Source organism: Xyrauchen texanus, chromosome 48 (assembly GCF_025860055.1).
Source record: "Xyrauchen texanus isolate HMW12.3.18 chromosome 48, RBS_HiC_50CHRs, whole genome shotgun sequence".
NCBI lineage: Eukaryota > Metazoa > Chordata > Actinopteri > Cypriniformes > Catostomidae > Xyrauchen > Xyrauchen texanus.
In genome coordinates this window covers 14,425,991-14,443,996 of record NC_068323.1, presented here as the reverse complement: position 1 = coordinate 14,443,996, position 18,006 = coordinate 14,425,991, and the positions used below count along the sequence as shown (strand labels likewise).

The window sequence follows — 18,006 nt, the reverse complement described above, 5'->3', positions numbered from 1 at the left end:
TACGCTCACATTTCCACATTATCGATTATGGGACATAAGATTTAGTAATGCATGATAAATCAGAAATGAAAGAGACGGGGTGTGTAACAGGCCGCTAGCCAAAGAGACATTAAGAGTTTCAGATTGCAGGAAATATGAGAGCCATACACAATTTCACATACAATTACACTTCTGTCAAGCCTTTCCGGCAGTTAACCATATATCCTCATCATGCTTTCTCACCCTCTAACACACAAGGCTGTGTCTGAATGCTGATAAATGCTGCTTTCAAAGCTGTACATAGGTAGAAAGTCATCAAGGCACATCCGAATTCATTATTTGTGTCACATCCTGTCTACTAAGATGCTTCCATATAGTTGGTTTTTGAAAGCAGCATAGATTTGTCCTTTGCTGAATATGATATCCCACAATTTTGTGCATGCGGTTCGGTGTTTAGGTAGAAAGAATAAAAATGGTGTATGAAGGAGCAGTTGTAAGCAGTTAATCTATTTATAAATGTTATTATTTATAAATGTAATTAGTAACTTACAAAGCCATTTCTACACAGAAATACAAAATTTAGTTATTCAATATTTGGTTGTTTTTGTCTAAAGTTCACTTGAAATTGTTCTTGATTGTTAGACATCATGTTATGGAAAACCCAGAGGCACCTTCATACAGAAATGCTGCATGTTAAGTCATTGACTGACTAGGCAGCACTGTGACAAGGCAGCTACTTTGGATTTCGGACACAGCCATAAACACACCAGGTATTTCCTTTAACACATTTCTGCATCTCTCAGAAAGAGAATAACATTGAATCCCTAAGACACTGAGGAACTTAAACACATGTCCTGGTCTTTGTCATAGCCATTTAAATGGTCCTGCCTGCTGCCTACACAGAGCATAGAGTGTCTAAAGGCTACATGCTAAGCGTGCATAATTACAAACTCTGTCAGGCAAATAACAGACTTCACAAAAACAAAAAGGACTGTATTTTCCAAACCCAGTGGACCATCAGCAATTGCGCCAAATTCCAATTACACAGTACGAAAGATACAAGAAAAAGCCAGTGACATGAACTGGTCAGTTACCTAATTACACATAAGCAACCATTAACAGGTAGACAGCACTCATGATAGAGGTACAAAGATACAAATACAAAGAGGTATAGATACAGCGTATATACAGTTCTGGAAAAAATTAAGAGATCACAGCAAAATTATCAGTTTCTCTGGATTTACTATTTATTTTATTTATTTACTATGTGCTTGAGTCAAATTAGCATTTTTGTTTTATTCTATAAAGTACTGACAACATTTCTTCCAAATTCCAAATAAAAATATTGTCATTTAGAGCATTTATTTGCACAGAACACAACTATTCATATTAATTTTTAAACAACACAAGTCTTCCACATTGCTATTGGGTGACTCCTGGTGCAAATATTCAAGCAGATCGGCTTCGTTTGATTGCTTGTGGCCATCTATCTTCAGCTTGATCACATTCCATCTTCCTCTTGATATGGGGGTGCTTCAGCAAGGCTGGAATCGGTCAGATTTGTATTTTTGAAAGACACATGAATCAAGCCACGTACAAGGTTATCCTGGAAGAAAACTTGCTTCCTATTGCTCTGACAATGTTTCCCAACTCTGAGGATTGTTTTTTCCAGCAGGACAATGCCCCATGCAACACAGCTAGGTTAATCACAGTGTGGATGGAGGATGACCGGACCCTGTCAAGGCCAGCCCAATCACCAGACCTGAACCCCATTGAAAACCTCTGGAATGTGATCAAGAGGAAGATGGAATGTGATCAAGAGGAAGATGGATGGTCACAAGCAATCAAACAAAGCCAAGCTGTTGGAAGACTGTTGGAAGACTGGTAGAGAGCATGCCAAGACGCATGAAAGCTGTGATTGAAAATCAGGATTATTCCACCAAATATTGATTTCTGAACTCTACCTAAGTTAAAACATTAGTATTGTGTTGTTTAAAAAATAAACTGTTTTCTTTGCATTATATGACGTCTGAAAACACTGCATCTTTTTTGTTATTTTGACCTGTTGTCATTTTCTGTATTTTTTATTGGAATTTGGAAGAAATGTTGTCAGTACTATATAGAATAAAACATAAATGTTCATTTTACTCAAACACATACCGATAAATAGTAAATCCAGAGAAAATGATAATTTTGCAATGGTCTCTTAATTTTTTCCAGAGCAGTATACAGATCTATATATATACACACACACACACACTTGCGGCCAAAAGTTTGGAATAATGTACAGATTTTGCTCTTATGGAAAGAAATTGGTACTTTTGACTCAATAAAAACCTCTTGAATTTTATTCACCAAAGTGGCAGTCAACTGATCACAATGTATAGTCAGGACATTAATAATGTGAAAAATTACTATTACAATTTGAATTTTGTTTCAAATCAAAAAGTTCACATCAAAAAATCCTCCACGTGCAGCAATGACAGCTTTGCAGATCCATGGCATTCCAGCTGTCAGTTTGTCCAGACACTCAAGTGACATTTCACCCCACACTTCCTGTAGCACTTGCCATAGATGTGACTGTCTTGTCGGGCACTTCTCACGCACCTTACAGTCTAACTGATCCCCCAAAAGCTCAATGGGGTTAAGATCCATAACACTCTTTTCCAATTATCTGTTGTTCAATGTCTGTGTTTCTTTGTCCACTCTAACCTTTTCTTTTTTCTGTTACAAAAGTGTCTTTTTCTTTGCAATTCTTTCCATAAGGCTGCACCCCTGAGTCTCCTTTTTACTGTTAGTGACTGTCAGCTGAGGACATGTGAGGTGTCTATTTCTCAAACTAGAGACTCTGATGTACTTATCCTCTTGTTTAGTTGTACATCTGGCCTTCCACATCTCTTTCTGTCCTTGTTGGAGCCAGTTGTCCTTTGTCTTTGAAGACTGTGGTGTACACCTTGCATGAAATCTTCAGTTTTTTTTGGCAATTTCAAGCATGGTATAGCCTTCATTCCTCAAAACAATGATTGACTGTTGAGTTTCTAGAGAAAACTGTTTCTTTTTTATTGCCATTTTTGACCAAATATTGACCTTAAAACATGCCAGTCTATTGCATACTGTGGCAACTCAAAATCAAACACAAAAATAATGTTAAGCTTAATTTAATGAACCTGTGTTTGATATAATGGCAAGTGATTTTCTAGTGCCAAATTAGCAATTTAGCATGATTACTCATAGATAAGGTGTTGGAGTTATGGCTGCTAGAAATGGGGACTGTCTAGATTTGACAAAAAATGACTTTTTTCAAATTGTGATGGTGCTGTTTTTTACATCAGTAATGTCCTGACTATACTTTGTGATCAGTTGAATGCCACTTTGGTGAAGTAAAGTACCATTTCCTTCCGAAACAGCATAATCTGTATATTATTCCAAACTTTTGGTCGCCAGTGTGCGCGCACGTGTGTGTGTATATATATATATATATATATATATATATAAAAATATACATCAATAGACCATTTATGTAAAAGAACGATTGGTGCGCATGCATGGCAAGCACAGCTAGGACCACAGGAACAGACATGTCCAATTCCACGACATCATCACAGCGGGACGGATTCACAGGCTTGAGCAGCAGGAGAAAGTGGAAGAGAGTGGAGGTGTAGGAGCTATGGAGACCCACCTATCAGAGAGCGAGTGCCTACTGTCTAAGGAGTACTGGCGGCTGGTCCGCCTGCTTGAGCCAGAAGCCGATTCGAGATCGCTGTGGCCGTTGGTGGCGGAGTCTAAACTATCATAGCGTCTGGTGGGAGGGAAGGGGATGGGGGAGGCAGGAAGAGGAGGAGCATGAGTAATGTTTTTTAAATTGGTTTTTCATCTCACCTCTTAGGTCACAATGACCTAACCCAAGTCACTGGTTAACCAAGCTTCTTAGAGATTCATATCAAAAGCATCATTGTGGAATCAAGATCACCATCCATTGGCCAGACTTTAAGGATTTAAGAGGCTTTGAAAGAGGCCCTGTCCCAAATGACCCAATTGATGGGCACTTGCAGTCTCAAAGTCCACGAGACCATAAGACTTCCCATTTGTCATTTTTGGTTTCAGAATGGTGCTCACGAGCACTGGACTTTACAACAAACTATTACCAACACTCCATGTGACAAAGAGTACACTAAGAGGAAGACTGTAAGCTTAAGGGTGCAATATGGGACAGGGCCAGAGTCTCAGAGTCTCCATGATGCACTAATCCAAGCATGCAACGCAAGAATGTTGGAATACCACTGTAGCAAGATGAATATATAGGAAATAAAACTTGTTTTGAGTCTAACTGGGCCAAAACGAGCAATGGAGAGAAATGCTGCATTCAAAGTGGCACCAGTGTGGCTCCAAACACTTGACGTGTATACAAGCGCTCTTCCAAGGCTTGTATACGGTGACCAATGCATAGGAATAAAAACAGAGGAAAGTCACAGACACACTGTAAATGATTACCAATACATATGCTAAAGTTATAAAGACTAGCATTAGCAACTATACTATGCCCAGAAATGGGGAAGTGAGCACTACTATGCATGAAAGGGGCTCTGCTGTAATTTACCTAATTGCTCTCTGGTTATCAAAGTCATAGTCCTGCATATCATTGTAGCTGGAGCCATGGTGCATGTGTCGGATGGGGTACTGGTGCATGGATGCATTGGGCTGAGAGGTGGTGTAGTATGTAGGTGGGATGCTGTTACTGGTTTCGCTGCGGTAATCGCTGTCTCGATCATCCACAGCACTGTCTGGATCATCATCTGAAGAAGACACGCTCACATTAGATGTGTAAGATTTACAGTAACTATTAATGGTGTATGTGCAGAAGTTGTATATACTTTAAGATTAACCCTATCCCTAACCCTTAAGCATAACCCTAACCCAAAATCTAATTGGTTGATAAGAATATTTTTCTATGATTAAAAAGATGCTGATGTGATGACCTACTTTGGTAAACCATGTCAATTCCACCAGTAATCATTCATCGTCATCTAATTCTTTTTTCAAACCCGTAAACCATAAAATTAACTTACTCTTCTGGTCCCCCCATAGACTCCAGTTACCTATAAGAAAAATAAGTCAACACCAAATTTAGAAGTGGGCCATGAAGTCAATGATATAAATATACCTTTGAGTGCACATGCATTTGTGTGACCATGAACAAACAGCTTGGTATAAATCTGGGATCTTAAACTGTACCAGGTGTGACATGGGCATAAATTTGGGTGTCGGCAAAGTGAAAGCGTGACCTTGCCAATGCAGGCTGAGCTCTCTGTATGGTGATTTATTTCCATACACACATCCACCTGCACTTCTTTATGACTTATTGTTTTTATTTGATTTGCCCCAGACATTTTTTAGCTTTTTTCTTGTTTATTTTATGGATTTGGTTGTGTCCTGGACAAGAAGTCTAGGATCTCAACACAGGACTTCTTGTAACATTAATAAGAAAACATCTGGCAGCAGTGACAAACCACTCCTTAACCCACCCAGGCTTGAGATATAGCTGAATATTGTCCAGGAAATATCTATGCGCCATGATGGTAGGCCATTCATTAATTTCTCAGAGACAAAACAGTCTCATTTTGTACTGGCTGATCTGTTCTCTAATGATGTTTTGTACATATCTACAGACCAAGGGGCCTTGTAATTTACTGTAAATGTACAAGTGTGTGTATTAGTTTGAGAGCTCACAGCACGGTGTTGATGGCATTGGAAGTGGTCTCTCGTGCTCCTCCTGGTATGTATACTGCAAAATGAGCAAACACAGGAAGGACTGAGTATGGCATGATAATTCAGAACACGTGAAACTTCATTTTAATGGGTCAGAAGTTCAGGAGAGGGTAAAGTAAATAAAAATCGTTGTTGAGGCTTCAGGTCTGATAGACTCACTAATTTGAGGCGAGTCCTGGCCCTGGGCTCAAGGAAGTACTGTAAACACAACAAGAATGGAGTTAACCTCACATAATACTCACATCTTGGTCCCTCATGGCATTGAGCTGTTCCAATTTCTTGGCCCAGTATCGAGCCTCCTCTTCCGGTATATCTGGAAGGTATGAAAGCCATTGGTGAGCAACAGAACTCAGTACAATTCGGGCCAGATCCCTGAAATGGAATAACACTGTGAACAACAAGGTTACCTAATGGCAGCTCGAATCGTGTGTCCAAAAGCACTCGATGGAAGGTGGGATCTTTCGTGCCACAGATCTCATTCTCGGCCATGATGACCTGGGAGTCTAAAGTCAGCCATTGACCTGGCCCTTCCTACAACACAAGAGAAACAGATGCTGCATTTATGTCTGCCATCAGGAACATTCAATTTGCTTGCATTTTGGCAATCATCAAAAGCTCTTCTACTATTAATCATAAAAGCTAAATAATTGATAAACATAACACAAAATGTGAAGTTTGAATGCTCCAAAGGTTGAATATTGAGCTGTACCATTGTGTTCTTCAGCAGATAAAACCAAGATTCTCTAGGTGAGCTGTCCTTGCAAATTATCATGACGTCGTTCGTTCTAAGGCAACATTGTGGAAACATTGCCCATTGGCCAGTCGTGCGACATAGAAAACCTTCAACCAACATTATGTATGTTTAAACCGTAAGTGATTTTAAAGAATTTTAACATTTATCATTTATTCAAGACAAAGTCTGGAAGGAAATAGAGGATGAAACATTTTAGCAATGAGATCCAATGGCAGGCATCAGCTATAGATCTCTATGCATATAGCTCTACACAGGGTAAGAAAAGCTGCAAGCTGTTGGGGGCCAGGCAGACCATCTGGGCTGTACCTCGTTCGACTGTCGAATGCTGCGCAAAGGAATCCACAATGTGCCAACCATGGTGTCCCATATCAGTCCTTTGTTCCATACCTCCACTGTCAGGCCCAGATCCAGCATGTTAATCTCACTGGAAGAGGGAACGAAGGGTAAAATTGAGGGAAAGATGGACAAAGAGATTCCTGTATTGCATGACCAAAACAATTCTACGTACAAAAACCAGCACTGTGACATACAGGTATCATTGTATCACCAGGTAATTAAACTCCGCTCATAAAGTTTCCGAATTAAGATGCCCAAGGCAAAAGTTACTACAATGAAATACAAGAAATTAAACTTGCAAATTTCTACATCACTCAGTAGTATCATCTAAATTAGGCAGGCAAAAAAACAGACTCCAGAGAATACAGAAGGAAAATAAAGGAATACATTTAACAGGGGAATTTAACATTAATGCAAAAACAAACAATCAAGAAATATAAATTGGGAGCAAACTGAAACCATGCAACCTGTGCTTTAGGCATCTCCAGTAACACTACAAGTGAGGCTCCACAGGACCACAGTCTCTAAGCTGCATCAAATCCTAATAATAGCCTCAGCTTTGATATCAAAACCAATCCCTCTCACTGACTACAGGGGCTAATCCTGGTGATGGTGAAATGGTGGTGCAGTGTTAGACATAGCACAGAAAGATAAAGAGGAGCTAAAGCGGATCTGAAGAGCGAATTAATCATTTGGCTAATAGTTTTTTTCAGATGAAGGTGGCAAGAATCCTTCAATGTCAACCAAATGCTTTTGAATTCTTCTCTAGCATTCTTTCTTGTGCATGTTAAAAAGCTATCAGTGTCTCAAAAGCTTCTAAATGTATATTTTAGACATTTAAATAGATACTAGAATTTTAGAGGGGTGCTTGCCCATGCAAAACTTGCCACCAAAATGCTTGGTGTTTCTATACAGTTGCTAAGGTTACTTAGTGGTTTACAGAGCATTGCTATGCAGATGCTTGTGTGTTCTGGGTGGTTGCTAGGGTATTGCTTGGAAGTTGCTAGGGTGTTATGGGTGGTTGCTAGGTGGTTGCTTTCTGGTAGAGGTCAAAATTGTCCACCACCAAGTTTCTATGATATTCTGGTCCCATTTATGGTCTTCCAGGTGAAATTACTTAGAAAAGTCTAATTGCTTAAAAAAAATAAAAGCACAATTTTCATTGACAAGCCACACAATTTGAGGTATGTTTATTTCAACTCTATCAAATATCTTGAGTTTAACAAAATTCAGGTTTTCTTGCAGTCAATGCAAGGCAATGTCTGGGCCCTTGAGGGCGAAAACCATTAGGGGTACTATACCAGCCTGCCACTACTAGAACAGAAGTAACCCCTTCTTCAAGGGATCAGCTCAGTCTTGAGTTTTGTGCTGACATAATATTAATATTTGGATTAATGGCACAAACATTTGAAAATAACCCTATCTCTCCCTTTGAGTACAGAGGTTTGTAACTTCCAGACTAATACAAGAACACAAGATAAGCATGTACAACAGGACTGCGCCAGCATTGCATTGACCAAGCATTCACAGCTGTGTTTGCATACTTAGGTACAGTATGTTTCTGGCCAAACTTATTTATTGTAAGAGGGAAGGAAGAAGAACTCACAACATGAAGTCCTGTTCCCAACATGGCTGACTGCCTCGCACGGCGATGGTGGTGCTTTTCACATTCTGAACCTTCAGTGACACGTAGGTGTTGAATTGCTCTGCATAGAAGAAATTGTGAATTTACTACATAGCTCATGAGAACACACTTGTTAAAACCACAATAAGACAGGCTACATGTGTGGAAATCTAGTTACAGAGAGACTTCAAAATTACCTTGCGGTCCATCGAGCTTGGCTTTTTTAACTGTAATAGAGAGAGACGTGCATGTAAATAAGTGATAAAAATAGGTATTAAAAATAATCACACTTTACATATCAGGCGGATCATTTGAGATTCAATGTCAGCATATTAGCATTTTTGCAAGAGGAATTCCTCGAGGCTCTAGACTCAAGTTTACCATAATTTATTTTCTGTCAAGGAGAGAGTTGAATATGATACACTCAATATTCTGAGTAGGCTTGGTTTAGTAATAGGGAGTTAGAAACACATCAAATCAGTATGTTTAATTATTCATGACATTTCTAAAAAGTTATAAGCTATCCTGTAGGGACGGCAGTCTTATAACATTACTTTTCACTAACAAACAAGTAGCAAAAAGTACCACAGTATTGCTGTGATTTAGTAAAATGGTAAATATATGCATTACGTGACCGTGGCAACATTTTTGCAAAACCAATTTACAGTATGGGCCTTATTACACGTTTGGCTGCATATGTCCAGCGGGATGCACTAAAAGCAAGTAAAATGTCTTAATCAGACTAGGTTTTTAATGTTAATAGTAATCTAAAATGAAATGAAAGCTAGACACACAAAAAATCTAAATAAATTAAATATCAAAAATCTAAATGAAAAGTACATTTTCTGCAGCAACTACGTCATTTCATGTCGCTTCTAAGACACTCTCGTCTCACGTGTAAGCTTGCATGTTTTACTGGTCTCAATCCATGTACTTCCTAGTCCAAAGACCAATACTCTATGAAGTGAGCTACTGCACAAGTAAAACACATTGGAATAAGTGTGTAAATGTCTGTAATACAAGCGTTAAAAAGTATAATTTTTCAAATAATGATTTATAGTAAAAGTGTTTCGATATCGTAACATAGCAGACATGTAACATGTGAGAGTGAAGAAATAAGTGTTTATAAAATCATATTCAGCCATTGCAGTCATGACTTGTGAGAAAGTGAATAAAATGCTCAGTTCTAGTCACGCCTCTAGTGTTGATTTCACCTGGAAACTGCAGCGAAACAACAGTTTTTTGTTGGTAAAGTGAAATACAAATAAAAACCTGATTGTAAAGGTACAGCACATCAATCAATGCCATATGTCTCAGTATAGATTATAGATTTAAAAGATTTCAGTTCAGATTATGAATAAGATGGCTGGCAGAGGTTATAAGGCTAAAGTGGCAGTCACTGTCACCTGCTTTGGATTAAGTCTGAAAAAAAAACATTCTCAGAATGAGCTCCTTTTTAAAGCCATTGTGACATCAATTGCCCCATTCATAATTCATATTCCCCTATTCAGTCTGGGTAGAAAGCATCCTAGAGTTAAGGGGACCTTAAAATAATTCAGAGCCTTCCACTCTAATCTTTCACAGTCAGGTTTTCTCAATAAATTCAGGGTGGAATTTGAAAGGGCTGAGATGCCAGCTCTCTTCTCTCTAAAACGCTGCTTGCCAGTTGTCACTTTTAACACCTGAGAGCAGCTCTTTTAAAGTAATGCTGAATCAAAAGCATAGGAGTCAGTGGCAGTTAAAAAGACTAATAGTATCACTGACAAACAGCATGGACATTTTCACATCGCATTTGCTTGTTCACCATCAGGCCTGGAATCATACATGAGCTTTCATGCATTACATGAATGCTTGGGGGAGCTTTGAACATCATGCTGGTCAGTGCTGGTTTGGTTCAACTTCAAAGAAATACTGGAGTTTGACTGTTCGTCAAAAATTATTCATCATGATAACTCCACATTATCAACCGTTACACCTCTGCTCAAGGTTCCCGCTCACGAATCGCTGCTGCCTCTGCTCACATCTGCCAGGGTTTCCTCTCTCTAGCTCCCACACACCATTTCCTGCCATGTGGCTAGCATGCACATGTAATGCATCTCTATCTCTTCCTCTCGCGCTCCATTAATCTCTCTGTGTAGCCAAGTGCGGGAAGTGCGCGCTATATCCTGACACTAAAAATAACCACTTTAGGGTGAATGTGAGTGAATGGTCACAACATTGGTCAAAGACAGCTAGGATTGTTTAACGCAATCCATCGGTGATGAATTTGGCTCTGCAAAGTAATTATCTACATGATGGAATTTAAGGGAACAAAGTCAATCTGTCACAAAGAAAGATCGCCGCAAAGGCAACTAAATGTTAGCTCTACTGAATAATATCGATTAAATAGTACAAAAAAAGGAAGTCCCTGATGTACTACTGGGTGTGGGCATTGGATTCAGTGTTATGTTGTGAATGTAAAATCAAATACTTCCAAAAAGAAGGAATTAGGAAGGTCTGTGGTGCAGTTCCACTTATCAATGCATTTAGATGGTGAAAGATGATTTTCTTGAAACGCCTCTATAGAAACGTGCATACATTGTAATTGTCTTTAGTGTTAACTAAATAAAAAAAATACTGTATATTTAGGATGTTTAATAGCCAATTCAATTACATAATTAATATGAAAATGAGGTGGGGTCACTGAGCTTTAATACTTATAGCTCAATAATATAATATTATAATTAATGGGACATTCTGCCGAACACAAAAGTAGACATTTAGCAGAATGTGCAGGCTGATCTTTTCCATACAATCAGAGTGAATGGTTACTAGGTCTATCAAGCTCCAGGATGAAAAACAAACAAAAACACCACGATCTCTCAAATCTCACTTACGGTTGATTTGAATTCAAACGTTCAAATGCATTGCATCACAAACAGCATCAAAACATGCAAGAAGCTCTGCCAGGAGGTCATCCCCACCTTCCTGAATCTGGGAGGGGACAGGTGGAGGGAAACAATAATGAAAAATAGGGGGTACTCCCTGTAACAGTGCAGTACCCCCCAACAAAAAAAATCTGTAAAATTTAAAAGAGAGGGAAACTAACTCTAACTCACTAACTCGCCTGTTCTCCGATACGCCGTAGCTTGGTCCTCGGCAACTCCTCCACCCTCTAACGGATGACAGCCACACTTCCAGCCCCTGGCGAACGGAATTCCCCACCACGTTCTTGGGGAACAGAAGGGGTCTCCCCCGCCCCTGGCAGCGGCCCTGACCGCTCCAGGCGGTCGGTTAGGAGCCCCTTCTCCCCTCGTGGTCGGCAGCCATTCCTCCTCTTCCAGGCGGCCGGGCTCCTCTGTCTCCCGGCAGATGGCCGCGGCTGCTCCTTTGGGGTGGATGGTAGCGGTGAGAACTCCACTACGGCGTATCCCTCCTCCTTTCCGGGTCTTCGGCACCAGTGTAAAAGTTCAATGGAAAGGAGGAGGCGAAAACTGGCTTGACAATATAAATAATATTTTTAATAAAGAACACACACACACACACACACACACACACACGAGAGAGAGAGAGGACGGACAGCTGCCCATAAACGTTCTCTCTCTGTCGCACCGTCCGCAGTCATCCTTTATCCCTCTCAGAGGCTTAATTAGCCTGATAAGGGGCCAGGTGTGTAAAATCACAACCAGGTCCCAGCCACCTCCCTGTCACACTATTCCTTTAGTCTACTGATCTACCAGCCATATTTTGTGTTCATAAAACACGTGTATTTACATGACAATCTTTTTAGTTTCTGGTGTCTCTGTTCTTTTCTTGTTAACTCTGAAATGCTAAATATCCTTTTTATTTTAACTAGTATATTTTTGCTGACTATCTGCCTACCAAGAACAATTTTAATATACAAACCAGCTAGAATAGGGCATATAAAGACACATCAAAATTCACTAAAATAAGGATAAAAGATTATGTATGAGAAATTCTTTTGACTTTTAACATCAAAACACATCCAGGGGAAATTAGGCAATCCTTACTGTACATCTGCTCAGGATACTGAGGCAGGCGCCAAGAATGAAGCCAGTCTATGTGACACCTGCCCACACACCCACTGTCACTTTTGGAAGCTGGTTGTGAATCCGCTCCCCGTTTAATTACAGAGTGGTGGCAGACGTGCCATGGATCAAAATGTCTGTGTGGGATGTCTTCAAATAACACGCATTGGTACAGTACCGGTCAGAATTCTGTATCTCCGACAACACACAAATCTAATCTGCATGTCATCTTGGGTTAAATGGCAATCAAGAACAGAGCAGGGCAAGTAAACATAGCCAAATGACTGACTGAAAACAGATGACCATTGATGTGATGAAGGACTGCTTCATTTCGTGCATATGAAGTCATTCTGTCAATATTTAGACCAGGGGTTTTCAGCCTTTACAGACCATTAATGTGCACATTTAAAAATAAATATTCAAATATATTGGTACATGACATGACAGTTTAAGCATTTTCGGCAATGTATCTGCTATAATTCATCTAAAATATTCTAAACTACATTTATCCAATTGCAGTATATTGACTATTCATGCAGTTTTATGACTTCAAAGTTATACATTTTTCATTTGAAAAATGCATTTGTCACACTGTAGGGCCATTTAAAATGAGCTAGTAAAGGTAAAAAGGTGATTATAAAAGGCATGAAGCCAAAATGTGTCATTTCTGCACCACAATCATCACCAACCAACATGATCACATAGAAGGTTGAAATGTTACTTCTGAATGTTCCAGTACCCTGAAATCGGCCCATTCTGCCCTTTGTACAAAAGTGCCTTGGTTTGTTCCTTGCAGGCAGCAGATACCCTAACCCCGTCCCAATCCCTACTCAATGTTTTCAAACAGATTGCAGAAAACTTCCCAATCTACCATTGGTTGTGTAAACAGTTAGTCCCACCCCAAACTCACACAATTGGTCTAGACAATGTTGCTGTGTCAGGCAAGAATTTTAACATAGAAAAAAAAGACTTTTGCACTGTCAGGGCTGGATTGGTAATCTGGCAGACCGGACATTTTCCCGGTGGGCCGACAAACTTTGGGGCCGATCAGTGAGAACCATGTGGATGCGAAACAGGCTGAATGGGCCACGATAAGCTGACATGAGCTGCCGCGTTATGCAGAATGGGCCACAAAAAACGGCGCCACGATACACCGAAGGGGGCAGCGATTTGCAGCAAGGACAGTGTATATATATATATATATACATCTTTGCAAAGGCTTTGTGTAATGTTAACTTGCCAAGAATGTTTTGAACTCGTCCTATGCCATTTCATCATTCTACTGTAAACACAGATATATATAGATGTATCATACTTCAAAGCAGGTCCCGCAAGCAGGGCATCAAACTAAAGCCAATATCGTGGGAACACACCCCACACCCACATTTTACCAGCATTGACGGGATGGAGTTTAGTCCCACACACTGATCTCGCTTTGCAAGACCTTTCTAGTGCCTTTCTATATACAAGCAGCGCATTTGATAATAATAAAGCAATACAGGCGGTTAATAGTAGCTACACAAGCTATAATAGTGTAAGGTGCAATTACACTGAGGGGGCACTCCTTCCACCTCAACTGCCCAATCTGCGTGACATACCGTCATCCTACAGTTCAGTTACTGTTAAATGAACATAAATCAATAATAATGTCATAATGCACTGGAGATTTAAAAAATAATAATAATAATAATAAAAAAAAATCGAATATGTAGGCCTACTCTATTATTGATCCGTGATCAGCTGGAAGAGGTGCGCGCGCTTCAAAACTACCATGAATTTTCATCCAATTTTATTTTAGGTGGTTTACAAATAATAACAACAACAATAATAATAATGATAATAATAACACAAAATACAATGACATTCCTTAATATGATTCAATATAATGCATGTATATAATGCAAGAACACTATATCCAACAGCTGGCTGTCATTACAGTAATGCATCCATGCACGAAATAATGCACTTACCTCCAACACACAACAGTGACATCTCTTAATATGATTATGATCGGCTTCAGATATTATAATCGACGCCCTGTTGCTTTGGTTTAGAAAACTAAACAGTTCTTGAGACGATTTCTGATTTTATGTTGCAAAACATACAAAGATAATAACCACTACTGTTCCGACTATTCTTGACAATTCAATACGTGGGTGTTTTTCGGTCACCCTACCCGTACAGATCGCTGTTAATCGTGCGTTGTGATTATTAGCGCTGTTTTTTCAGCCGCTCGTAACGCGCCGCACAACAATCTTGTTCATCACAGCCGCCGCGAGGACAGCTACTACGGTGACGTCACGGCCCGAGCTTTGCACGCGAGCGATGCTCTGGCAGCCCCAGAGAGCACGCGGATGCCTCTCCCTCCTCTTCAGAAGAACCTTCCCAAAGTGTGCAAGGCAGTTATTTTAATCGGTGTTCATTAAGATGTGCATCCCTTTTATGTTCGGCAACTTTTACATTTCTATGTTATAAAATAAGCTAATAAGCTCAAAACTTTGAATCCATCACGTTATCCCATAGTACGTTTCCATGACTTGTCCATTCGTAGCTGATTATGATTTTTAAAACCACTTTAGTTAGATTGCACTCACACCAAGCAATTTCTTGCCAATAAAATATTATAGAGCTTAGCGTAGCTATAATCATAACTGAAATATCCATGACTTCAGCCAGGCCTGGAAATCACTGTAAAATGTTGTACTACTATTACTATTACCCCTTCCAATCCCCATCCCCACCCGGGCCCCCAACAACATCCCAGTGTCATACATGATTATAGACACACACAAAAAAAATAGAAAAATACAAATTATAATAATAATAATCACACATCCAGAAATGCCAGATATCCTCCCCATTTCCCCACAAACAAGTTCAATTTCCCCAGTCTTCTAAATTACGCTTTTCCAAAGGCCGCCACCCTCCCCATCTCCGAGCAACACTTCTGAAATGAGGGTGCTCTAGCCGACCTCCTTTCCCTTAAAAGTATCTGTTTGGCGATCATGACACTGATTAGGACCCAACTCTTTATGTGTCTATTCCCCATATCGATGACTGCCCCATCACCCAAAACACAGAGTCTAGGGCAAAATAAAACCAGAGTGCCCAAAACATCACACACAAGACTCCGAACCTTTAACCAAAACTCTGTGGGTGTGTCTTTTACCTTTTTATTTTTAGTCAAATCCCAAAGGCCCAATTAGGAAGAGTAGACAGGTAAAGTATGTGAAAACATGATGTTGCCTTGACAAAGCCTTGTCTGAAAGTTAAAATTTGTTATAAAAGTTTGAAGTTGATGGTTATAGAGGCATTATAGTTAGACAAACAGCTAGCTAGATAGTCAGAATGTCACAGACAGACAGGCAGGTCGACAAACAGACAGACAGACAGAGGACAGACAGACAGACAGACAGACAGACAGACAGATAGATAGATAGATAGATAGATTTAGACTTTAAAGGCCTTTTGTGGGTTTGTTTACATTTAAATTTTTGACAGTTGGAGTTTGAATTAAAAGCATTCCGTTGATCTGTTTGAACATTCCGTCAATGTAAGTCTATGGGAATGTATTTTTTCTTTTCTTTTCTTGTCCGCTGTGTGAAAACCTTAAGTCCGAATAGTAAGAAAAGACATACGGTAACAATTCCAGAACAGGCTGAAGGTCTGTGCCAGAGTTTGCTGGATGTAGCTTGAAAGCTCTAGGAGGAGTAAGTGTTCGAAATTTTGGTCTCATTTTAGGGATTTTGAAAAAAAACCTAAATCAAGTTTGTAGAATAACACCGTGTCCTAACTACACGCGACGCGACGCACGCGATAAAAGGTATCTTTTCCATGTTAATCAGAGTTTTTGTCCTAACCAGCCGCAACGGCGCACGCAAAGTTTCTAATTTAGAAGCGGTTCCTATTTCTCGCGACGTCGCGGCTGACAGATCCGCCCACACAGAGATCTCATTGGATGGAAGTTCTGCGTGTCATGAATATTTAATCATCAAACATGGACTGACGAGGAACTGATTGTCGAAGTTCAAAGGCATTCAATTCTCTACGATAAATCCCACAAATTCCACAAAGACATCAGGAAAAAGGATTCCGTCTGGAGAAGTATAGCTGAAGCATTGAATACACATGGTAAGTTAAGTTTAGACTTTCATCTACAGCAAATGAATGAATGAATGTAGCATTTAGCTATAGTAGGCTACTAATGACGCATCAACCTGTGTAAAACAAATTCCGCTTTATTTTCAATGTAAAGCAGAGTGAATAGGCATGACGATTTGTGTCCCTGTATCCAGGGGTGTCATTCCAGACAATCTACTGAAATACAGGCAGGGTGAGGAGTCGCAATGACAATGACAGTAGTACGAGCTGTGCACACCATTTCCAATGCGAGTCGGGCCAGCAGTCGCTCAGAGAGACTCCGCCCACACGCTGTTCTGAATGGCTGTGATTTTTGATTGACGTGTGGCGTCTCACAGTCGCGTCGCGTCTAGTGTGGACAAACACACTTGCTGTCGCTGGAATTTTACCGCGTCGCGTGTAGTTAGGACACAGTGTAACAGTAGCTGACTTTGTCAAGCCAACGTAACTTTCACAACTAACTGTGGCATTTAACTGCACATAGCTTTCAGAACCATGATTAACTACTAAATGTACACACTGGAGCAATTTATACTATAACAAAATGTATATTTTTAATATATAAAGAATTGTCTTTTTACCTTTTTTATCATTTTATTTGATTACATAAATATCAACATGCTTGCAATTTCACTGCGTTTAGCTTTCAGCACCAAAATATGACCGGAAAACTGTGAGATACAAATCAGAGGTCTGAAGAACAATTTTTTAATTAATAAAATGTATCATGTTCTTAATTTTCTCAAAACAGAATAGATGTATGTTTTGCACAAGGGATCACTCCCTTTTCCTTTTGACCACGGGACTTGTTTGTGATGTGGTCAATGCCACCCTCTACTGGATACGAATGACACAATTGAATAATGAAGAAAAGAATGGGCAGGATGTCAAAGGAAAGGTTTATCTATATATCTCATAAAAAAGATGTTTATCAGACTAATTGTTGACAGATTAAATTTTTTTTGCTTCCTTCACAAAAAAAGATAATTCCATATTAAAATAACATTCATACAATCCAAAAAATAAATAAATAAATAAATAAATATATATATAATGAACATTAAAACAGTGTAAACTCTCATACCCAAAATATTTTAATGCTAGAATTAATCACCCTGTAGGATGCAAATTGTTCAAAGGTAAATACAAACTGATTAACACATTTTTATGTAGATTTTTTTTTTCTATTATGATACTCGCATAGTTTAGTTTAAACATATGGCACAGGAGCTTCTTGCAACCCATGGCACTATGCAAGCAGCAAGGGTTCCGGTCACCCAATACGAAATGCTGCGCATTGATATCACATTACAGGCCAGTTACCCTTTTGAAAATTGTCCATTAAACTGTATTGCACTGTACGTTACACAATGTGAGGC

General features: G+C 39.5%; 1 pseudogene; it reads right to left on the bottom strand.

Moving 5' to 3' along the window:
• LOC127639506 (protein unc-13 homolog A-like) overlaps positions 1 to 14,686 on the bottom strand; it is a 53,354-nt pseudogene extending 38,668 nt beyond the window's left edge.
• Positions 14,687 to 18,006: the final 3,320 nt, after the last annotated feature.